Source organism: Saccopteryx bilineata, chromosome 11, assembly GCF_036850765.1.
Source record: "Saccopteryx bilineata isolate mSacBil1 chromosome 11, mSacBil1_pri_phased_curated, whole genome shotgun sequence".
In the NCBI taxonomy this organism is placed as follows: Eukaryota; Metazoa; Chordata; class Mammalia; order Chiroptera; family Emballonuridae; genus Saccopteryx; species Saccopteryx bilineata.
In genome coordinates, this window is record NC_089500.1 from 30,888,772 (window position 1) to 30,908,028 (window position 19,257).

Genomic DNA, 19,257 nt, shown 5'->3' on the forward strand with positions numbered 1-19,257 from the left:
AGGTAGTGGTTGAATTAGTGAATGAATAAATGAATAAATGATCCCATGTGCCAGAACTTAATTACAAGTCTTTATTCCACTCTGCTGATTCCTAGTATACATCTTTTCACAAATTAATGCTTCACTAAGGTTCACTGATGATGTCATTTATTTAACAAACATTTATTGAGCTCTGGTTTTACCTAAAATATCATGGAAAATTGTACTTTTCAACTGCTTCACAGATGGGCAATTGTGTGACTACTCATCCAATGAAATGTGAGCAAGAATAATATGTGTCACATCCAGGATGAGTCCATGAAAAGCACTATCTACCTTTATGACAGTGACGAGAGATACTGCACTGCAAGCTACAGTTACTAGAGGGAGCAGGCCCACTTAGCATGGATCCTTGGACAAAAACCTAAAACTTCATACTGTTGAGCCATTGGCATTGAGAATCTTTTGTTCCTGTATAACTTAGCCCTTTCTGATTAGCAGGGGGTAGGAGGACTATAACAGTGATGAGAGTAAGAAGTGCATGAATTCCTTTCATGAAGCCGGATATAACAAGTGGCCAGTAAGTGGTACAGACGATCACTGAAGCATCAATTAAGAGGCGGAAATGTTGGAGGACTATTGGGCAGACTGAATAAAAGAACTGAGAACATTGTAAGAATAAGTAGAACTTGGATAAGTAGAGAAAAAAGAGAACATTTTAGTTAGACACATGGCTTGAAGGGTGCGTATGATGATGATGATGATGATGATGGTGATGGTGATGGTGGTGATGGTGATGGTGATGATGATGATGATGGTGATGGTGATGGTGGTGATGATGATGATGATGATGATGGTGATGGTGGTGATGGTGGTGATGGTGGTAGGACATTGAGGGGAATACTTAGTGTGGAATAAAGCCAGCTGAGATAGCAGGGTGGAGCTGATGAGCTCACTAGTCAGTCAAGCCTGAGTCACAGGGGTGTCAGCACTGAGAGAGACCCCAAACAAACAAACACACAAACACACATCCCCCTCAAGTTGCCCCACATACATTTCACAGGAGAAAAATGTTACTTAAAATTTAATTTACCCTCTTTTGTGTTGATTTAGAGTGGCTGTTTAATTCATTTTTAGCATTGCACATGGTTTACGGTCATTGTTTCAAGAGAAGTCAAAAGTGCGAGAGTTTACCATGCTCTTGATTGATAAATAAAAGTCCCTAGCCATTCCAGACCTCTCTCCTCTCCCCTTGCCACACTTCTGATTTAACAGCGTCTCTGACCTGGTGAATTGCTTCTGAATCATATCACTGGGTTTCCTGAATTTCTATTGTGTGGAACTTCTCCCCTAAGACAACATTCCCACAGCTGAGAAAACACATCTTCTCTCCGTGTTCCAAGTGATGGGATGTTGGATAACAAACGCAATAGGCCAAAAGAACATTAGTTTTCAGGAAGTGGCCTCTGCTTCAAGGAGGAAAATTGCACAAAAAGCTTAAACTGGGAATCTCACCTTGGAGTCCAGTACGGCTGGTCCCTGAGCAGACCTAAGCCTCGCCCATGAACCAAACCTAACTTGGAGAGGGCTGCAGGCAGACACCATTTCTTCTCACTGTGGGGCTATAGCGAATAAGGTGTGGGGGTCAGATATAGACCATAGACCAGGCCCCGTGCCGGGAGCACCGGGAGACGTAAGGAGACTCAGGTCTGCCCCCACCCTCCTCGCAGCTCTGTTCTAGCACATATAATGCATTCTTGTGGAGAGCAGGCTGGTGGTACTTGAGGGCGGCCACGGTCTCGGGCTCCTCCCTGCCAACCTCCTCATCACAGCTTTGGGTGGGGGAGAGAGAGGAGCAGGCTTGGAGCTTCTGAGGGAATCCACAACATCGACAATTAACAGGAGGAAAGATTACCTAAACTTCTAGAAATGTGACCGAGACAAGGGTAATAGAAACAGCGTAAAAAGAAATGGTCTATTGTGGGAGATTTCTATTTGTGGAAATTGCATAAATTGTTAAAAGGATGTACCCTTTGAAAAAGAGGTTTTTCCTCAAGCCCACCAGGGTTTTTCCACTATAGGGCATATGTCCTTCAAGTCATTCTGAACATTTCCTCATACACTAATATGGACCCTGCACCCTGCGTGTATACACACACACACACATGCACACACACATGCATATGCACACACACAGCAGAAGGCATAGTTCAGTGGTTAGGAGCTTGGATGTTAGAGTCAGACTGCCTGGGTTCAAATCAAGCTATCATTCTTTACGTATGTGACTCTAACCAAGTTACTCAACCTCCCTTTAACTCGGTCTCCTCATTTGTAAAATGGGTTTAATCGTGGTATTTACTGCAACGGGCTCCTATGGGAATGAGACAGATGATAGGCATGAAATACTTAGAACAGTGACTAACTCATACCTGTGAATATATGTTGCTATTATGATTTTTATTGTGTTCATATCAATTCAATGGGCAGCCAGAGGAGTCTTGCAACACACAGGAGCTATTGGCCATAGAGAATATTTCGTAGAGTCTCCACACTTGCGGTTATCATAATCTGCTTGGCAGTGAATGCCATTTTTAAAACAGTGGGGCTGGAACCTCCCTGGAAAGAAGGTGGAGGATGGGAGACTTCAGCCAAAGGGAACCAGGGACTAGGGTAATAAGCAAAGTCACTGACAGCAGAAACGAACTTATTATAAGAATGACCGCCCTATAGGTCATTCTCATGGCCCACTTGAGTCAAAGGGTTTGGATGGGAAGAAGGGGACATGATAGCAGAGAATAAGAATTGTCAAAACAAGTTTCCCAGCGACGCATTTGTCTTGGGGCCCTGGCCCCATCATCGAACAGTCCCTGGGGATGAACTGAAGGTGCAGAGGCACTTATAGTGAGAACCTGGGTCCTTGCACCTGATCAGACACCACTTTAAACTTTAAAGAGTGCTATGCTAGAATATACGTCTTCTTGAGAGTTGGATGTATACATGAATCTTACCTGCAAAAAGCTAGTAGCTCCTCTAGGACAAAGACTAGATCTCTTGGGCATCTCCCTCCTCACCAGCCCCCTCCATGCTGGCACCGAGCTGGGGGTACAGTAAGGAAGTCACACTCTGTAACCTTGGGGAAAGCCACACTTGGAGAGCAGGCTTGACGGACACCCAGGCTTTCATCTTGTGTGGTGTGTGTGTGTGTGTGTGTGTGTGTGTGTGTGTGTGTGTGTGTGTGTGACAGAGAGAGAGAGAGAGAGACAGACAGACAGAGGGACCTATAGGGACAGACAGGAAGAGAGAGAGATGAGAAGCATCAATTCTTCGTTGCAGCTCTGTAGTTGTTAATTGGTTGCTTTCTCATATGTGCTTTGACCAGGGGGCTACAGCAGAGTGAGTGACCCCTTGCTCAAGCCAGCAACCTTGGACTCAAATCAATGACCATGGGGTCATGTCTATGACCCTACGCATAAAACAGCGACCCCACACTCAAGCTGGTAAGCCTGTGCTCAAGCCAGATGAGCCCACATTCAAGCCAGCAACCTTGGGGTTTCGAACCTGGGTCCTCTGTGTCCCAGTCCAATGCTCTATCTACTGTGCCACTGCTTGGTCAGGCCCCAGGCTTTCATCTTGAATATAATTGTCTTGTGACTTTGGAAAATTCACCTAAATTCTCTGAGCCTTCGCTTTCTCATCAATAAACTGACACTTGAGCTACTTCTTCAATAAAAAATCAGCTGGAAAATGCTTTAAACTAATATATGCTATTCCAAGCTTATGTACCACAAGACTTGGCCTTCACAGATTCTATTAGTCTGTCTGTGACTGCTTGCAAGAGGCTCCAACTTCCCATAACATAAAAAAAAAGTCACCATTTTGCTAGGATCTGATTTCCTTCAGGGCCAATAAAACCAGATTTTCTGTGTGCTTAGTGAGTGAGCCCAAATGCCCAGCATCCGTTCCCCACCCCCACTGCAGCAAGTCCACCCTGTTGGCATGTACCCCAACTCCCATTAGGATCCCGAAGGAGCAGTGGCCATTTCTATTTGGGTCATCTGTATCTTCATAACAAGTCTTGAATTCCTCTGCATGCCACCACCTGCTCTCCCTGGTCTTTCTCATCTCCCTTGGGCCGTTGCACCACCCTCCTCACTACTTCTAGTCCTTGTCCCTAATGACCTGTTCCTCACACAGCAACTAGTGTCCTTGAAAATTATAAGACAGACCTTGTCATCCCTTCATTCAAACTCGCGTGGGTCTCTTAGCCTCCCCATCACGCCCAGGGCTTTCTGAGGGTAGAGAGTGCTGTGGCCAGCTCCTGGAGGTGACTGAGTTAATGTTTGTGGAATGAATGACTGATTGCCTTTGTAGGAGGGGGGAATTATACATGACTGTGTTTTTCACGCATTTGAGATTCACAAAGGCCTCAGGATATAATCTCACAGATGTCAAGATTTTCCCATACTACAATAGTAAATAATCCATACATATTTAATTATATATGGAAGTGAATTGAAAGACACCTAAATCCACATTTTCAGACAATGCCCAGAATCAGCATACAAATAAATCCAGGACTGAATTTGCACTGAAGCATGAGGTTAGCGCATATGCAACCCAAAAGAAGGAGAGGGTCGTGGGACGGGTGACAGCCCTGGATGGCACGGAGAGCCCTCCCGGGGCAGGCCGGGCAGGGCATGGCCACTGCCTGCAGGAGAGAGGAGCGTGCTGGGTGACTTGCTCAGAGAATTCTGTGGAGTATGTTAATTTCTGTGGGACTTCAGAGGCCCCATAACTCTTGGAGATTAATAAGAATCTGGGAAGTATCTGTCTTTGCCGGCTGCTTTCATTTGCGCAGTAATAAAGCTCGCCTTTCTTGTTTAATAAAAACAATGTGGAAACAAATGGTTCTGTGCACAGTGGAACTTTAGAGAAATGAATTCGGCGGCACGGAGGGAAACGTTTCATCACGCTACCGACTCCCCAAATCTAAAACAGAAGCTATGTTTCCTCTCTCCTGGCCATTCGCACAGACCCCACTGCAATTCGTGTGGTGCCTCTGGATCCCTCCTAGTGCACAGGGCTGGTGAAGAGAATAGAGAAGGGTGGGCGAGTCCCTTGTTCCTGGGTCTGTACTTACTCCTAAGACAGAGGAAGCCAGAGCTCGGCTCCCGAGAGCCCAGTGGCTGGGGAAGGTAGGTTGAAGCCCAGTCCCATGCCGGCAATAAATATGAGGAGGAGGAACCAGAGCTCCCTCAAGGGAAGCCTGCCTGGGAACAGAAACGGGAAAAGAAATCATTTAGAGATATCACTGGGAAATGGATTGTTAACAAGTCCCAGGGAAAAGTGTGGGTCTCATTGCCCATTTGTCTGCACATCACACTCAAGTAAATGGCACAGGGAGGACAGAGTCCCCACCCAACTGCCGCAGCCACTAACAGAGTCCAAGCACCAGCTAAACAAGCTACCACTCTGACCCCGACAGTGCTTCTGATGTCCCTCACCCTTAGTTCCCCAACTGAAGACATTAGGCTCCCAGCATAGATATGGCGTAAAAGCAACTGGCTTTGCAAGGCGACCCCTGTGTTTTGGTCATTCGACCCCCGCCGGGGTCGCGACCCACAGGTTGAGAACCGCTGCTCTAAGGTTAGGTTCCCTCTTTGAGGTCCTGTATGACCAAGTGGAAAATCTCATGAAGGCCAGTGAGGACCTAAATGAGGCTTTGTGATGAGGAGAAAGACTAGTGGACAGCCGCCTGCTACAGAAGAACCCAGAACATAGAGGATTTATTAACTGCCTACTATGTGCCCTGCCCTGCTGGCCACCGTCACCAGGGAGACACATGAATCACAGTAATGAATTAGAACTTCATTAAATTAGACAAGTAGGGGGTCTGGCCTCTCTGTATTAATGAAGATCTGATTTATTAACTATCTTTAAAGAAATGCAGTTTTATTACTTTCAAGTATAAGCATTGATTCATATCAAGTGCCAACAAGTATTGCCAAGTGGAGGTCCTGATGGCCCTGCCTTAACACAAAGATAAGATTAATTTGTAATTAACGGCATCCATTTGCATGGAAACAATTAATGGGCTAAAGTCCTCATAAAAACAGTGCAATCTATTAACTAGATTAATAATGCCCCCTTTACAATCAAGGGTGACTTATTAGTTTTTTCCAGAAAAGGCAAAGGTCAGATCTCCAGGAGCTCAGGTGCCACGCTGAGCCCAGAGGAAATGACGAAGGTGCGCAGGCTCGTGTGCATGGTCCCCGGCTCCCTGCTCTCTTTTTCCTTCTCAGTTTCTTTCAGTCGGCACTTATTAAGGGCAACTAAGAGAAACTCAAAGAGAAAAGTCTAGGCTAATCTTTGGCCTCAAGGACCTTACAAACTGGCTGGAAAGACAAGACACAGATATGAAAACATCAGAGATAAATTCAAGTGCTCCATCAAGGGCATGCATAACTAATAAGATCGATTGTGGCTGAACCCCTTAGGTGTGCTAGTCACTGAGGGGATCCCCTTACAGTACATGTTAATATGAAAGTAACCCTGGGAAGCAGGCATTAGTTTCCTTTCTCAACCACAGGTGAAGAAACTGAGGCACCGAACGCACTGTACTTTGTCTATATTCACACAGCTGGCAGGAAGCCTTAATACAAAGATAAGGTTAATTTGTAATTAACAGCATCTGATAGGATGCTTTAACTGTCATCAAAAATGTCCCCACAATGAAACGTATACCCTGGCATTGACAGCATTGTGTGGACTCATCTTCTTGAACTTCGACTGGTTCTGTGACTCCCTTTTGACCAACAGGAATATCACAGAAGTGGTGCCATGTTCATTCTGTGGCTAGATCATAAAAAGCCCTAAAGTGTCTGCTTGGCCTCTTGCTCCGGGGGAAGCTAGCCACACGCAGAGTCTATGTGGGGAGAGAAACACCTAGACAGGCCCCGGCTATTGTGAACATACCCACTGACATACCAGACATGCAAGTAAAAACTATGTGGGAAGGCAGCCCACATGAGCCTTCAGCTGACTCCAACAGCAGCCACCATCTGACTACAACCACAAAAGGAACCCCAAACAAGAACCACCCAGCTGAACCCAATCCACAAAACTAATAAAATAGCAATTTGTTTCTTATGTTTCCCTGCAATAAACAACCAGACTAGCTGGTAAAATGTGAATGACAGCAGTCTAATTCCATAGTTACAAGCTCAACCACCATGTTAGACGAGCACGTGTCTATTACAGAACACTATGTGATGAATGCGTATGTCTGTCCTCCTTATCCTTCCTTCTTCTCTCACTTGGAGGATCCCAGAACTGCTCCTTCACTCTAACTCCTCTCCTCTAAGAAAGGCATTCAGTCTGTGAGCGTGCCTCAGAGCAGATGGAATCCCATCTAACTTCTGTGGGTCAGCATCCATGACAGAGGTACTGAAATACAGGGCTCAGGGAAACTGTGCCTGTCCCTAAACCCATCCCAATGCCCTCCTTGTGGCTGTTGTGAAAGTCTGTCCCACGGACCCTATCTAACTTACATCTCCCTGATGTGAGGCCTGGAGGATCCTACTTTCAAGTTCACACTTCCTCTCCCTAATGCCCCGTTGCCCTTCTGGATCCCTGGAAGTTAGGCTGCTGGGTTCTGCTGATGCCCAGTTTTGCTTTAAGTGTAACAGTCTTGTGTTATTCTGTATTCAGATGGATTTGTCCAAAGTCTGATCAATCTTTGGACCTTGGTTTATACTGATCAACTTCTCAACAAAAATGAGTTCTTGCCTAAATAAAGCTTTGTCTTGTGGCCTGTTCTGGCTTTGGGATCTGCTGGCCACAATGGTGCCAACCAGAGGCTGAGAGCCATGCATAGTAAGGTGGACAAATAATGACATCAGCTCAAAATGTTACCCTGGCTCAGCCGCCATGAGGGCGCTGTATTTTGTCAGAGTCAGTCTGTTACTAATAAAATGAAGCTCCTGTTCTAAAATTCCTGATATCCTTATATTGTGAGCTAGATAGTTTGGTGAGTCTTCTTTAACAAAAGTCCCCGGATACTCCACCAGGTCATGTCCTCCAGTATATGTGCCATTGGCTTGACCTTCTGATGACTATCTATACGTTCAAGATATTTTTGGGATTCCCTTCTATAGCTTAGAGCAAAAACCAGGAGTTTAATTGGAAGATGAGGCTGTAAAATGGGATGGAAACTTGTCTCCCTCTTCCTCAGCTGTCCACACCTCTCAGCACGGAGGGCTCTGAGAGAAAGCTCCAGAGGAGAACCCCCTCCTGGACACAGCATGGGACAAGCAAGTACACAGCACATGTGGACAGGGCATTTCTCACGACCTCCAGAGTCGAAGGCTCTGACTAAGCCTCACTGAGGCAAAGTACAAAACCAGGGACAGAAGCCTTTATCGGGGGCAGCACCCTGCGTGTAACTTTGGACTCTGCTGCTTCCCAATTCTGTGACTTTGAGCAAGTCCCTTAACTTCTAACATTAGTTTTCTCCTCTGTAAAATGAGGTTCTTGCAGACTATTGCATAAAATGAGGTGAAAAATATTTATAAAACTCTTACATATAATACTCAACAGGCAATGGTAGTATATATTCATAGTTTTAATATTTTTAATCGCTTTGGAAGTTTTTAATGTTTGGCTCCAAACTATATCTCCAGATTTAATTCAAATGAATGGAATAACAAGTTTTCTCATATTAGATCTTATTGAATTGCCACAACTACACTATTTTTAAATAATAAAAATAAGATGGAGAGGGGCAGTCGCTTGTATCATCATCTCAATTTTTCAAGTTAAGAGTCTAAGAGCAATGACTTGGCCAAGGTGACAAAGCCCCCTACAAAGACAGGTTTAACCTATCTTTGAATTTGACATTTAACTCTAAGCCAACGACCCTCCACCCTGACCTTGTGAGTGTAATGAGTCATCTGCCCATAAACAGGAACTTGTTACAGCACCAACTTTCTCCAACTAGAAGAGGTAAGATGAAAAAAAAAATACCAAGGCCTTATTCTGAAGAGTTAAGTACTAGGGAATATTAGAATTATAGTTATATACACTGCTCACAAAAATTAGGGGATATTTTATAGTTTCATGTTCATTTTGAAATATCCCCTAATTTTTGTGAGCAGTATATTTTTAAGGAGTACTGAAAACATCATTAGATGTGTGCCAGGTTTAGGAAGGCCTGTAGTACATGTCCCAAAATAAGAAGAGAGAATAATGCCTGGGAAATAGACATGGGAGATGCATGTCAGGGCCCCACCAGGAAAAGACAGGACACTCAAATTAGGAGAGTTTCTTTGCAGAGCATTTATTACAACGGGGCAGGCAGGGTGAAGAGGAAGCACAGAGGGGCCAGCAGGGGAACCTGGGGGTAGCAGCAGGGGAGCTATGACCAACCACCATCTAAAGTGGAGAGAGAGCGGTCACAGGCACTGAAAGGGAGAGATGTTTGTGTGGAGCAGGCCACTGAGAGGGACAGGAACCTCTCAGTGACAGGCAATGTGACCACACAGGGTTGAAGGGGAAAAGGAAACACCTTGACCCCCCATCAGTTCCTCATTATTGGCCCAACCTATCAGAAGCCAGAGGGTTCCTGTGCCTGTGGATGTGATTCCCACAGGGACCCCTGCAGGGCGGAGGGCGAGGGCGGAGGGTGGAGGGCGGAGGGCGGAGGGCGGAGGGCGGAGGGCGAGTGAGGAGTGGGTCTGGAGGGCCAATGGGACAGATGCAGCTGGAGGACCAATGGGACAGATGCAGCGGGAGCGCTCTGCACTGTGCTGGGGTCTGAGCAGGTCGGGAGAAGAAAGCATCTTGTTGAGGGAGCGAGGGTCTGAGGCAGGACGAAGGGGTAAGGTCAGCGGAAGGCACTGGATAGTGCAACACCTGGCTTAGCTGGGCTGGGCAGGCTTGGTAGGAAGAGTGGGTTTTGAGGCAAGGCCAGTGTTCTGAATTGTAGCTTGGACCATCTGAACATTCAGCATGGTGGCCAACACACAGCAGGGTCTCAATAAATCTTTTTGAAGAAATAAATCAGCACAACCATTAAATACACAGGTATGAGAATCTTGGGTGCCACCAAAGGAAGCCCTCCCTGTATCCTCCATGCACAGAGAAGAGCTATGATAAGCAAACTGGGACAACAGGCTTTCTGCCTTTCGTCCCCTTTCCTTCTCTGGCCTTTATTTCTAAGAACACTGTCCCCTGGGCAGAGAGCCTGAGAGACCCCGGAGAGCCACATTTCCTTCAAAGAGAATCAAAGCCTAGCTTTTTCACCCCACTTCTATCTTGAGCACTAACCCAAAGCAGTCCTATTAAAATTACTAGAGCAGTGGGAGGGCTCTGGATGATGAAGCTGCCTCCGGGCAGAAAAGAGCAAGGAGGGAGCCAAGCAAAGATGCAAGGTCTCTAAACCACAGTCTGAAGTTGAACTGATCCGCAGGGCTTCCCCCCTCCATCCTCCGAATCACCACTCAGTGAGGGCTGGGCTCTCCACAAGTAATGCAACAATGCAGAGATATCCTCCCCACTCCTGTTTGGGTCACCTGGGGACCTTACACTGATGTGTCCACTCAATACTCGTGGAGTGAACGAAGTAGAAGGGGCGGAGGTGGGCAGGCAGGGAGGAGAGAATTCTGAGGTGGGTACTCCCATTAAGCCCATCAGCCAGGATACCCTTAGTACTGCTGTGTCTCCCCAGCACTCAGGGTGCTACTGAAAGACAGGGAAAGAAGGCACAGCTCAGTTAGGGGACAATGCCCTTTGACAAGGGAATGTCGAAAAGCATTCACCAAGTAGAATCATTACGTGTCAGGCTGAGTTATATAAAACTGGTCATAAATGGAAAAACTGAAGGCATGGAGGCCCTGGCCAGGTGGCTCAGTTGGTTGGGGAATCATCCTGACAGCTCAGGTTATGGCCTCAATCCTCGGTCAGGGCACGTACAGGAATCAACCAATGACGGCATGAATGAGTGGAACAAAGCAATATTTCTCTCTCCCTTCCTCTCTCCCCCACATTAATTAACTAATTAAAAATAAAACCAACAACAGAGGACATGGAAAAGTTCAGGGGAACGTGTGTCTGAGGGGCTCAAAAGACTGGTGCCATTTTGATAGGATGGGTGATTGGAGGAAGGTAGCCCAGGTGAAGGAAACAGCGTGGATAAAGGCAAGGAGGTGAGAACAAACAGGCATGTGTCCAGAACGGATGCTCCCAATTCACATCTACAAATATTGACACACCTCGTGCCGCCAAAAGCACAAGGAATTAAAGTTTAGAAAGACAGAGTCCTAGCTCTCTAGAAACTGCCAGGTTGCTGAGAATCTAGGATGGGTAAGAAATCAGTCCAGCCTCTTACCCCTAACAAAGACTCTTTTCAGAGAAACATGGAAGGCTGATTGACAGGTTGGCTTCCGGTCAGACATCACCAGGTAGAAGATGAGATAGAGTCATCTTTATCTTCTCTTGGATAATTAGATAATTGATTGAGAGTTTATTCTATAATAACTCAAATCATATCAGTTGTTCCCACAAAATATTGTATTTGTTATCACAATCATCATCATCATTATTATTATGAATATGCCTCAGTTTCTCCACACCTATTCCTCTCTATGGACTGTTTCCCAGGACACCATGGGATTCTGCAAGGGTGCGGGGTCTCTGCCCTCCTGGGCAGGACCTGCACTGATGGTCCTTCTTTCTCAGGCATAGGGACCCCAGATCAGGCCACCACTAGCCCCCAGGCCCCTTGGCCTCCCTGACTTGGCCACAGTGGAAAGCCCACCAAAGTCTCCAGTTTGGCAGTATAGCACCTGTCTCTGGACACTGAGTGACCAGCACTGTCATGAAAAACATCAGGTGGGATGTCACAGAGCCCCTCCCCCCAGCCGCTCTCCTTCCTGCCATATTGGCACAGCCCTTTCAAAGCTGTGGGAAGTAGGAAATTACTTGTCTTCATTTTAATCAAGGACACTTTTTAAGATGCTTAAGTACAATACTATTTAAAAATGGGCAGCTTTATATAAAGGAAGGGAGAAAAAGTATAGCAGGAATGTACAGTATATCAGATTGAATTAGTTTTTTTGTGCCACAACATGTAAACAAATCTGTTTAATTAGAACACCTTGTTTTTATTGCATCCTGAGCAATTTTTCAATGAGGAGAAAATAAGACAGTGGGGACTAGATTTCAGAATCCCTCAAGGACCCCTGGACATCTTCCCCAGTCCCCTGGTGCCCCAGCTCCTCGTGTGCTCCCTTGCCTGCTGCACAACTGCTTCCTCGCACCCTCTTCCCATCTGTCCCCCTCCCCCAGCAACCTTCAGAATAACAGCTTCCATTGGCAGAGCTGTCAGCAGGGCTGACGCACAGAGGGGGACAGGGTATGGTCTCTGACATGGGGAAACTTAGACTCCCCCGCCTCAAAATAACAGAGAGAGGAAAAGCGTCAAAGCCCGCAAGGCTCCTGTAGAAGCTGGCAGGGTGGAGTAAGCCCTGAGCTGGGTTTAGCATCTGGTTCCGAACTTGGTGCTGGGGTGGGCTAGGGGCTGTTTCCTGGATCGGGCCTCCGTCTCTGCATCTGTGCAGGGCAGAGCCTGGCTGACACCCCCACAGCCCCTGCACTCAGACTGAGACTTGTGCCTTGGACCCCATCCTAGCGTACACACTTGCCTGGAACCCAGAGGCCTGAATACAGGGCGCCGAGAGGATTTATAGGAAGTGGTGGGCTGCCCCTCAGCCCGCTCAGAGCCCAGAGGATGCCCCACCTCCCCACGTGCTGGCCACAGCTCACTCCTCCCCAAAGTGCACACTCTCCTCGGGTCTTAACATACACCCATGTCTCTCCCTCACCCCCACGTTGCACTCACACCTGCAGGGGTGTGAGTGTTTGTATTTTTGGTTTCTGGTTGGTTTCTGAACAAGCAGAAGATTTAAGCTTTTAATCCATCTGTTGGGTGCAAAGCATAATATATTCCGGGAGTGGATTAGGGGACTAAATTTGGGAAATGTGCTGTCAAAACGTGGTTTTGTGATGCAAGCTTATTGACGAGGGTGTCATCTGGAGTCTGAAGGCCTTTTTGGGTTGCTGTGTGAGGAGGGGCGGAGGCTAGCAGAGCCACAGGTGCACAGAAACCGCCACCCACAGGACGGGGAAGGTGTGAGATGTCTGCTGGGGAAACTCAATCATGACCGCCGGGGTCCTTCTCTTCCCGTCTCTTCTCTCCTATAGCAGGACCCCGTGCCTTTCAGCATCCCCCCCACAGAGTAGCACTCTCAGGATACTGACATATTTAGTCACACTCAGGCATGATGTATAGTCATAAAACATACATTTCCATTTCTTTCTGGGTTATGTGCCTTTTGGTAATGTTCAAAATCTTATGTTCTCATGAAGGGAAGGTAGGCATCAACTAATATTCAGAGATGATACTGGTAGGAGAGATAGACACAAGCACCACTAGTGGCCTCCCCTTGAGGTGACACCTGGGATCCATTTGGTCACTGTAACACAGACTCCCTCTTGTACATGGAAGTGGCTGAAAATGGCTTCAGTTTGTCTTGTTTCTGACACCACTCCCTGAGTCCCTCCCCTGCGTCCTGGGCCACAGATCCTGGGGCAGCGCACGCGTGTAGCCTAAAATGCAGGAGTTTGCTGCAGCCTTGGCCCCCTTAGGCAGCAGCCACAGGATGACATGATAAGAGGGCAGGTGGGACTGAGGGGTATGGGGTGGCAATGGGGTAAGCAGCAGGAACCGTCACTCACCCATCCAGACAAGGCTGGTGCTTTACAGAAAACCAACAGGTACGGTGAGGGTATCCCCAGCAATGGAGGAGGCCCAGCCATAGTGCCCCTGACAGCTGCCAGCCTCCAACAGATGGCCCCCAGTGAATCAGAGCTCACTGCCTCTCAGACAGGTTGACCACCAGGCTTCGGGTGCCAAAATGACTAGGCAGAGGAGAGAGGATTGATCCTTATTGGGGGTCATCATTAGATCAGGAAGACCAAATTCCAGCTTCCATGCAATAAATTTGATATAGAAGGTTGGGGTAAAATCTTCCCATTAGAGCCACTCTGCTCTTCCAGCTGACCCTAAGATGAGGCTGAACCCTCTTCCAGTTCATAGGTTTTCTTCCTAGCTGACCCATCACCCCCCAGCTGTGCATTGCCAAGTATTAACCAATCTGCTATCCTGCTCCAGGGAAGTACAGTGCTTGGTTTCAGAAAACTCACGACCCACAGAAGGCTAAGGAGAAACTGCACCTAGGACATAGATCGTGATGTCAGGTGAAGGGGGGGCGCAGAGGAAGGCTGTAGAGTGGAATCTGGGTACCAGTTCAGTAAAATCAAGGGGAAAAGTAAGATCTTTTAGGAGGAAGCCACAGACACTAGAGACTTCACCCTTCCTAATGCCACTGTCCCCACACTGCCGCTAAGTAGACAGCCCTCGCCTGACCCACTTCTCACCTGCCCCATGAAAATCCCCAAAGCTGCCGATCCCAGTCTGTCTCAATGGGACCGTGGTGTTTTAAAGTAGAGTTTATCTGTACTGCCTCATGCACCAAGGTCAGGAAGCCCAATTCTGCTGTCTCATGGCCCTCTCTGTGCGACAGAGGAAAGCATGGAAAATGACTCAGGTTTCCATATTTAGAAAATAAAAAATGCCCTGCTATGACTATGCCCTGAGTAGAGGGATAATAGACGATAAGAGAGGAAACACTAAAGCTAATGATGGGGCTGAGACTACGAATGGGACCTGATGCAGTAATTGGACAGAAGAGAATCATAATAATGTAATAAACATCCCTACTGGAGTAAGGAACACCAGGAGTAAAAAGCCGGAAGAGCTCGAGCAGTTCCTTTGGTGGTTTCCATATCACTGTCTTTTCTCCTATTCTCTCCTGCCTTATCAGGTTTTCACTCCCTGCTGGATTATTACCACCCACACATAAACATGCCATTATGTCTGCCATTAAAATAAAACTCTCTTGACCCCACTTCTCCAGCCACGGACTCATTTCTTTGCCTCTGCAATAGACTGGTGCAGAGTCAATGGGTTAACTAGTCTCTCAAATCCCTCCCCTCTCTTTCCCTGTTAAACCCACCCCATCCACCTTCCACACACACCTCTCACTCAAAACTGTTCTTATCATGATCCCTGTTGACCTCAACATTGGCGCACCCACCTGTCCATTCCCAAACTTCACCACACTTGCCCTACGAGCAGCATTTGACATGAATGTTTGCTCCCCAGGGCTCCACACTCTGTACGTGTTGAGTGCTCTGAGGCCCCTCTTTAGTCTTCTTTTCTACCAATATTTACCCCCTTGCCACTACGGCCAGGTCCATCACTTCAAATACTGCTCTTTATCTGTCGCTCCCCATATCTAATCTGCCAGTAGATTCTGTCCGCTCTGCCTTCAAAGCATAACCCACTCACCACCTCTGCTGTCATCATCCAGGCCCAGGACTAGCACCGCCCCCCTTGACTATTCTCACAGCCTCCCTCGCCTCCTTGGAGGGATTTCTAACACAGCAGCCAATAAAGATGCTTTAAAACATAAGTCTCACGGCATCTGACGTAAGAATCATGTCTTCTGTCTATTCCAAACCTCCCAGCGGCACCCCACTTCCCCAAGAATAACCTGAAGCTCTCACAATAGCCTACAAGGCCCTCAGTCCCCATCACCTCTCCTTCTCACTTGTATTACCCCCCCCCTCATTCACAGTCTCCAGTCACTCTGTCGAGTGACATCAGAGAAATGGCGCCGTGAGGAGCGTGACTGACAAATCTCCCAAAAATTTCAACAAGTTCATCAACCAGAGACAGAAAAATCTATCCTTGGAGCATCTGGGAGTCCCACATACTGAAAACAAAGTGCTATCAACAAGAACACTCTCAGATGCCATTAAGAAAAAGGAAATCGAATATCATGGATACAAAAGATAGAGAAGTAGCACAGATAGATGTGGAAAAATCTATGGAGAAAGAATTTAATATATTGGAAACCTTGGAGCTAAATGACAGAGAATTTAAAATACAAATCCTAAAAATGCTCCAGTCACTCTATCCTCCATGTGGTTCCTCAAACATACTCCACATCCTCACCTTATGCCCTCTGCTCTGGAGTTCCTGTGACTAGAACATTCTTTCCCCCACGTCTGCTTGGCTCGCTCCATCACCTTCTTCAAGTCTTTGCTCTCACTTTCTGAACCAGCCGCCCTATTTAACCCTGTCACCTGCCCCCACAGCACCACAGCCACTGCCTTGCATTCTTTCATAGCATCATACTGTGTCATCGACTTGTTTTCATGTTCTTCTACGCATGTCTTTCCCTGGCGAAAGGTAAGCGCCACAGGGAAAGGGATCTGTGTCTGTTTCATTCACGAATGTGTCTCCAGTGCCTGTGGCAGTGTCTGGCACATAGGTGTTCAGTAAGTATTTATTGTATGAGTAAATGTCCCCTTTACCACCCAACACTGCCTGCTTCCCTCTCTTAGTCTGGCAAATGTTCCTGTGAGCCTTGCTCTTTGGGATAACAGTGTTTGCTTTTCTAGACAATAACAGCTACAGGAGCTACAATTTATGCATTGCTTATAGGATATACCATCTACCAACCACATGCAAAATGCTTACAACATACCAGGAACCATGCTAAACTCTTTAAAAAATTATCTCCTTTATTTTTTCTTCCAATAGATCAGTCAGATAGGATACTAAAATGCATTACTAAATCCAATATTCCCCCTATGCCTGCAGCATCCATACCATTGAGGTGCCGTTATGGTAAACAAGGTGTAGTCCCTCTCCCTTACCTTTGAGTGTGGCCATGTGACTTGTTTTGGCCAATAATATGAGAAAAAATGATAGCATCAAGTTCCCAATCTGGGCCCTAAGAGGCCTGGCATGCTTCCTCTTGTCTTCCTGCACTTCTGCCATCCCCATGAGCGTGTGTCCAGGTTGGCCCGCTGGCACTAGAGAAAGATGAGGGACATGGAGCCATCTGAGTGAAACAGCCTAGATCAAACAGCCCTTCCTGACCCTCAGCCCCTGAAGCAGTAAAAATGATTGTTGTTTTAAACCACTGAGCTTTGGGATGGTTTATTACAAAGCAATAGTGAAGTGATGGAGATAGACCCGTGTCTCCCTATTTAAAGATGAGAAAACTGAGGCTTAGCAAAGGGAAGTAACCCATTCAAAACTTCACGGCTGGTAAGGACTTCAGATCCCAGAGCCTGCACGCTAACCACTAGGAAACACTACCAACTCCTTCTTGTCTTCTGTTCATTGTACCACCCATTGCTTAGACACATTCTGAATTCCTCCCCAAATGTATTTATTTATTAATTCATACTTTCAAAAAAGATAAATAAAGAAGATGAGTATCAACCACACTGGGCCTGCAACTTGAAAGTTGCTGGAAGTGCTAAAATAGAACCTCAATTATGTACATAGAAATGTACCAGGAATGGAATAAGCACAAAAGAGGGTGGAGCTAGGGAGAGAGATGAGTCCAAATGAAACAAAGTAGACAGTGTGGTGACAACTGTAAAGGCCCCAGAAAGTAGACTTTGATGTGGCCTGGGGTGTTCAGCTTTAGGGCAGATGCCTGAGATAACTAAATAATTTCTATCCTGGGCGCTGTGTGGATTCTCCTTAACCCCCACAATTTTTGCTTCCTCTCCCCTTGGAGTAGAATAAGAGAACCTAATATTAGTTACTGCCACTCAACGTTAAAAATAGATCAGCCATTTTCAGGCTTCATCAAAACAATATCATGATGAGTCACTTATTTTTCAGGATTGTGAATATCCAGAAAATATTAAAACGTTCCTGAGATAGTAAGGCATTTCTTGTAGTAAGAAAATTTTATTCTCCATAAGCATTTTGTGACTTGCCTGGTGCCATATGGCTAAGTGGCATAAGCAAAATGAGAACCTGAGTGTTAAAGGATGAGTAGAGACGATGGAGAGAGGGAAGCAGGCCATTCTCTGACCTTGGATGAGTTGGCAAACCTATTTGACTCTCTATTTATTAATAAATTAGAAAGAATAATGCCTAGTTCATAAGGTTGTGGTGAAATTTAGGTAAGTTTAAAACTAAAGGGCCTAAAACTGAAGGGCACCGAATTTGGGGGCACAGATACAGCATCAGGCCATTCATTCGATAACCATTCAGTGAACATCTACCATGTGCCAGGCTCACGCTCTGTCCTGGGACTGCTGAGGTACATAAAATGGACCCATCTCTCCCTCCTGGAGCTCACAGCTGAGTCAAGGGTGCAGACAAAGAAAACAGGCAGAGACAGCAGTGAGCCCTGGTTCTGTCGGTCTATGAATGGTGAAAGAGGAATACTTGACAATTCAGTTTCAGACTTGTACTTCCCAAACCTGAGGCATTAGCCAAAATCTCAGATAAGATTCCAAATGATAATTCAAAAAACATATTTGTCAGATGGACTCACCCTGTGACAAGATGAGAAAGACCCATTCCAGGCACTCTGATGAAGCCCCCATTGAATGGGGCTTCCGACCCAAAGGGAAATGGTCCCGCACCAATAGAGGTCAATGAGTTACACTGAACAGCACCCACCTAGGTCCTCAGGCGTCAGCACCTGCACTAATCCCACCTATGTATTGAACACTTACTCCACAACCTCTTATGATCCGCACAACACCCCTGTGAAGAGAGTGCTGATATATACCCCCTTTTCACTGATTAATGAATTGATGCCTCGAGAGGTTCTCAAACCTGACAGCTAAGGACCACGGGGCTGGGACTCCAACCCAGGGCCTCTTAAGCAGCAAGGGTCCTTCTCTCCCTTTTAGTGGGCCTATCTGGCAGGGCAAAGGTGCCTCAGCAGACATTCCGTAGGGTGCTCTTGCAGATTCTAAGTCTATTTATGATCGCTCCGTTACCAAGAACCACAAGACCAAATTGGGGTTGTAAATATAAGGGCTGTAGATGATCTATGGAGTTTGAGTTATTAAGGGAGACTTTGAAATAGAGTTAGGACTTTGGTTTGTGCCTGGGTGGAGAATAAAAGCAGCACTTCTATTCTCCCGTTCCGTAATTCTTTTGATAAAGATGCATGTTCTGTGCACTGAGCTGCAGTTTATTTCTTATCTGTCTGCTTTTGTCCTCTTCCTTAGAACATCTTAGATGCATAAAGAAAGAAAACAACTGAACTGCTTCTATTACTATAATTACAGCATGACATCCTCATGATTGAGGAGTGAACCACCTCA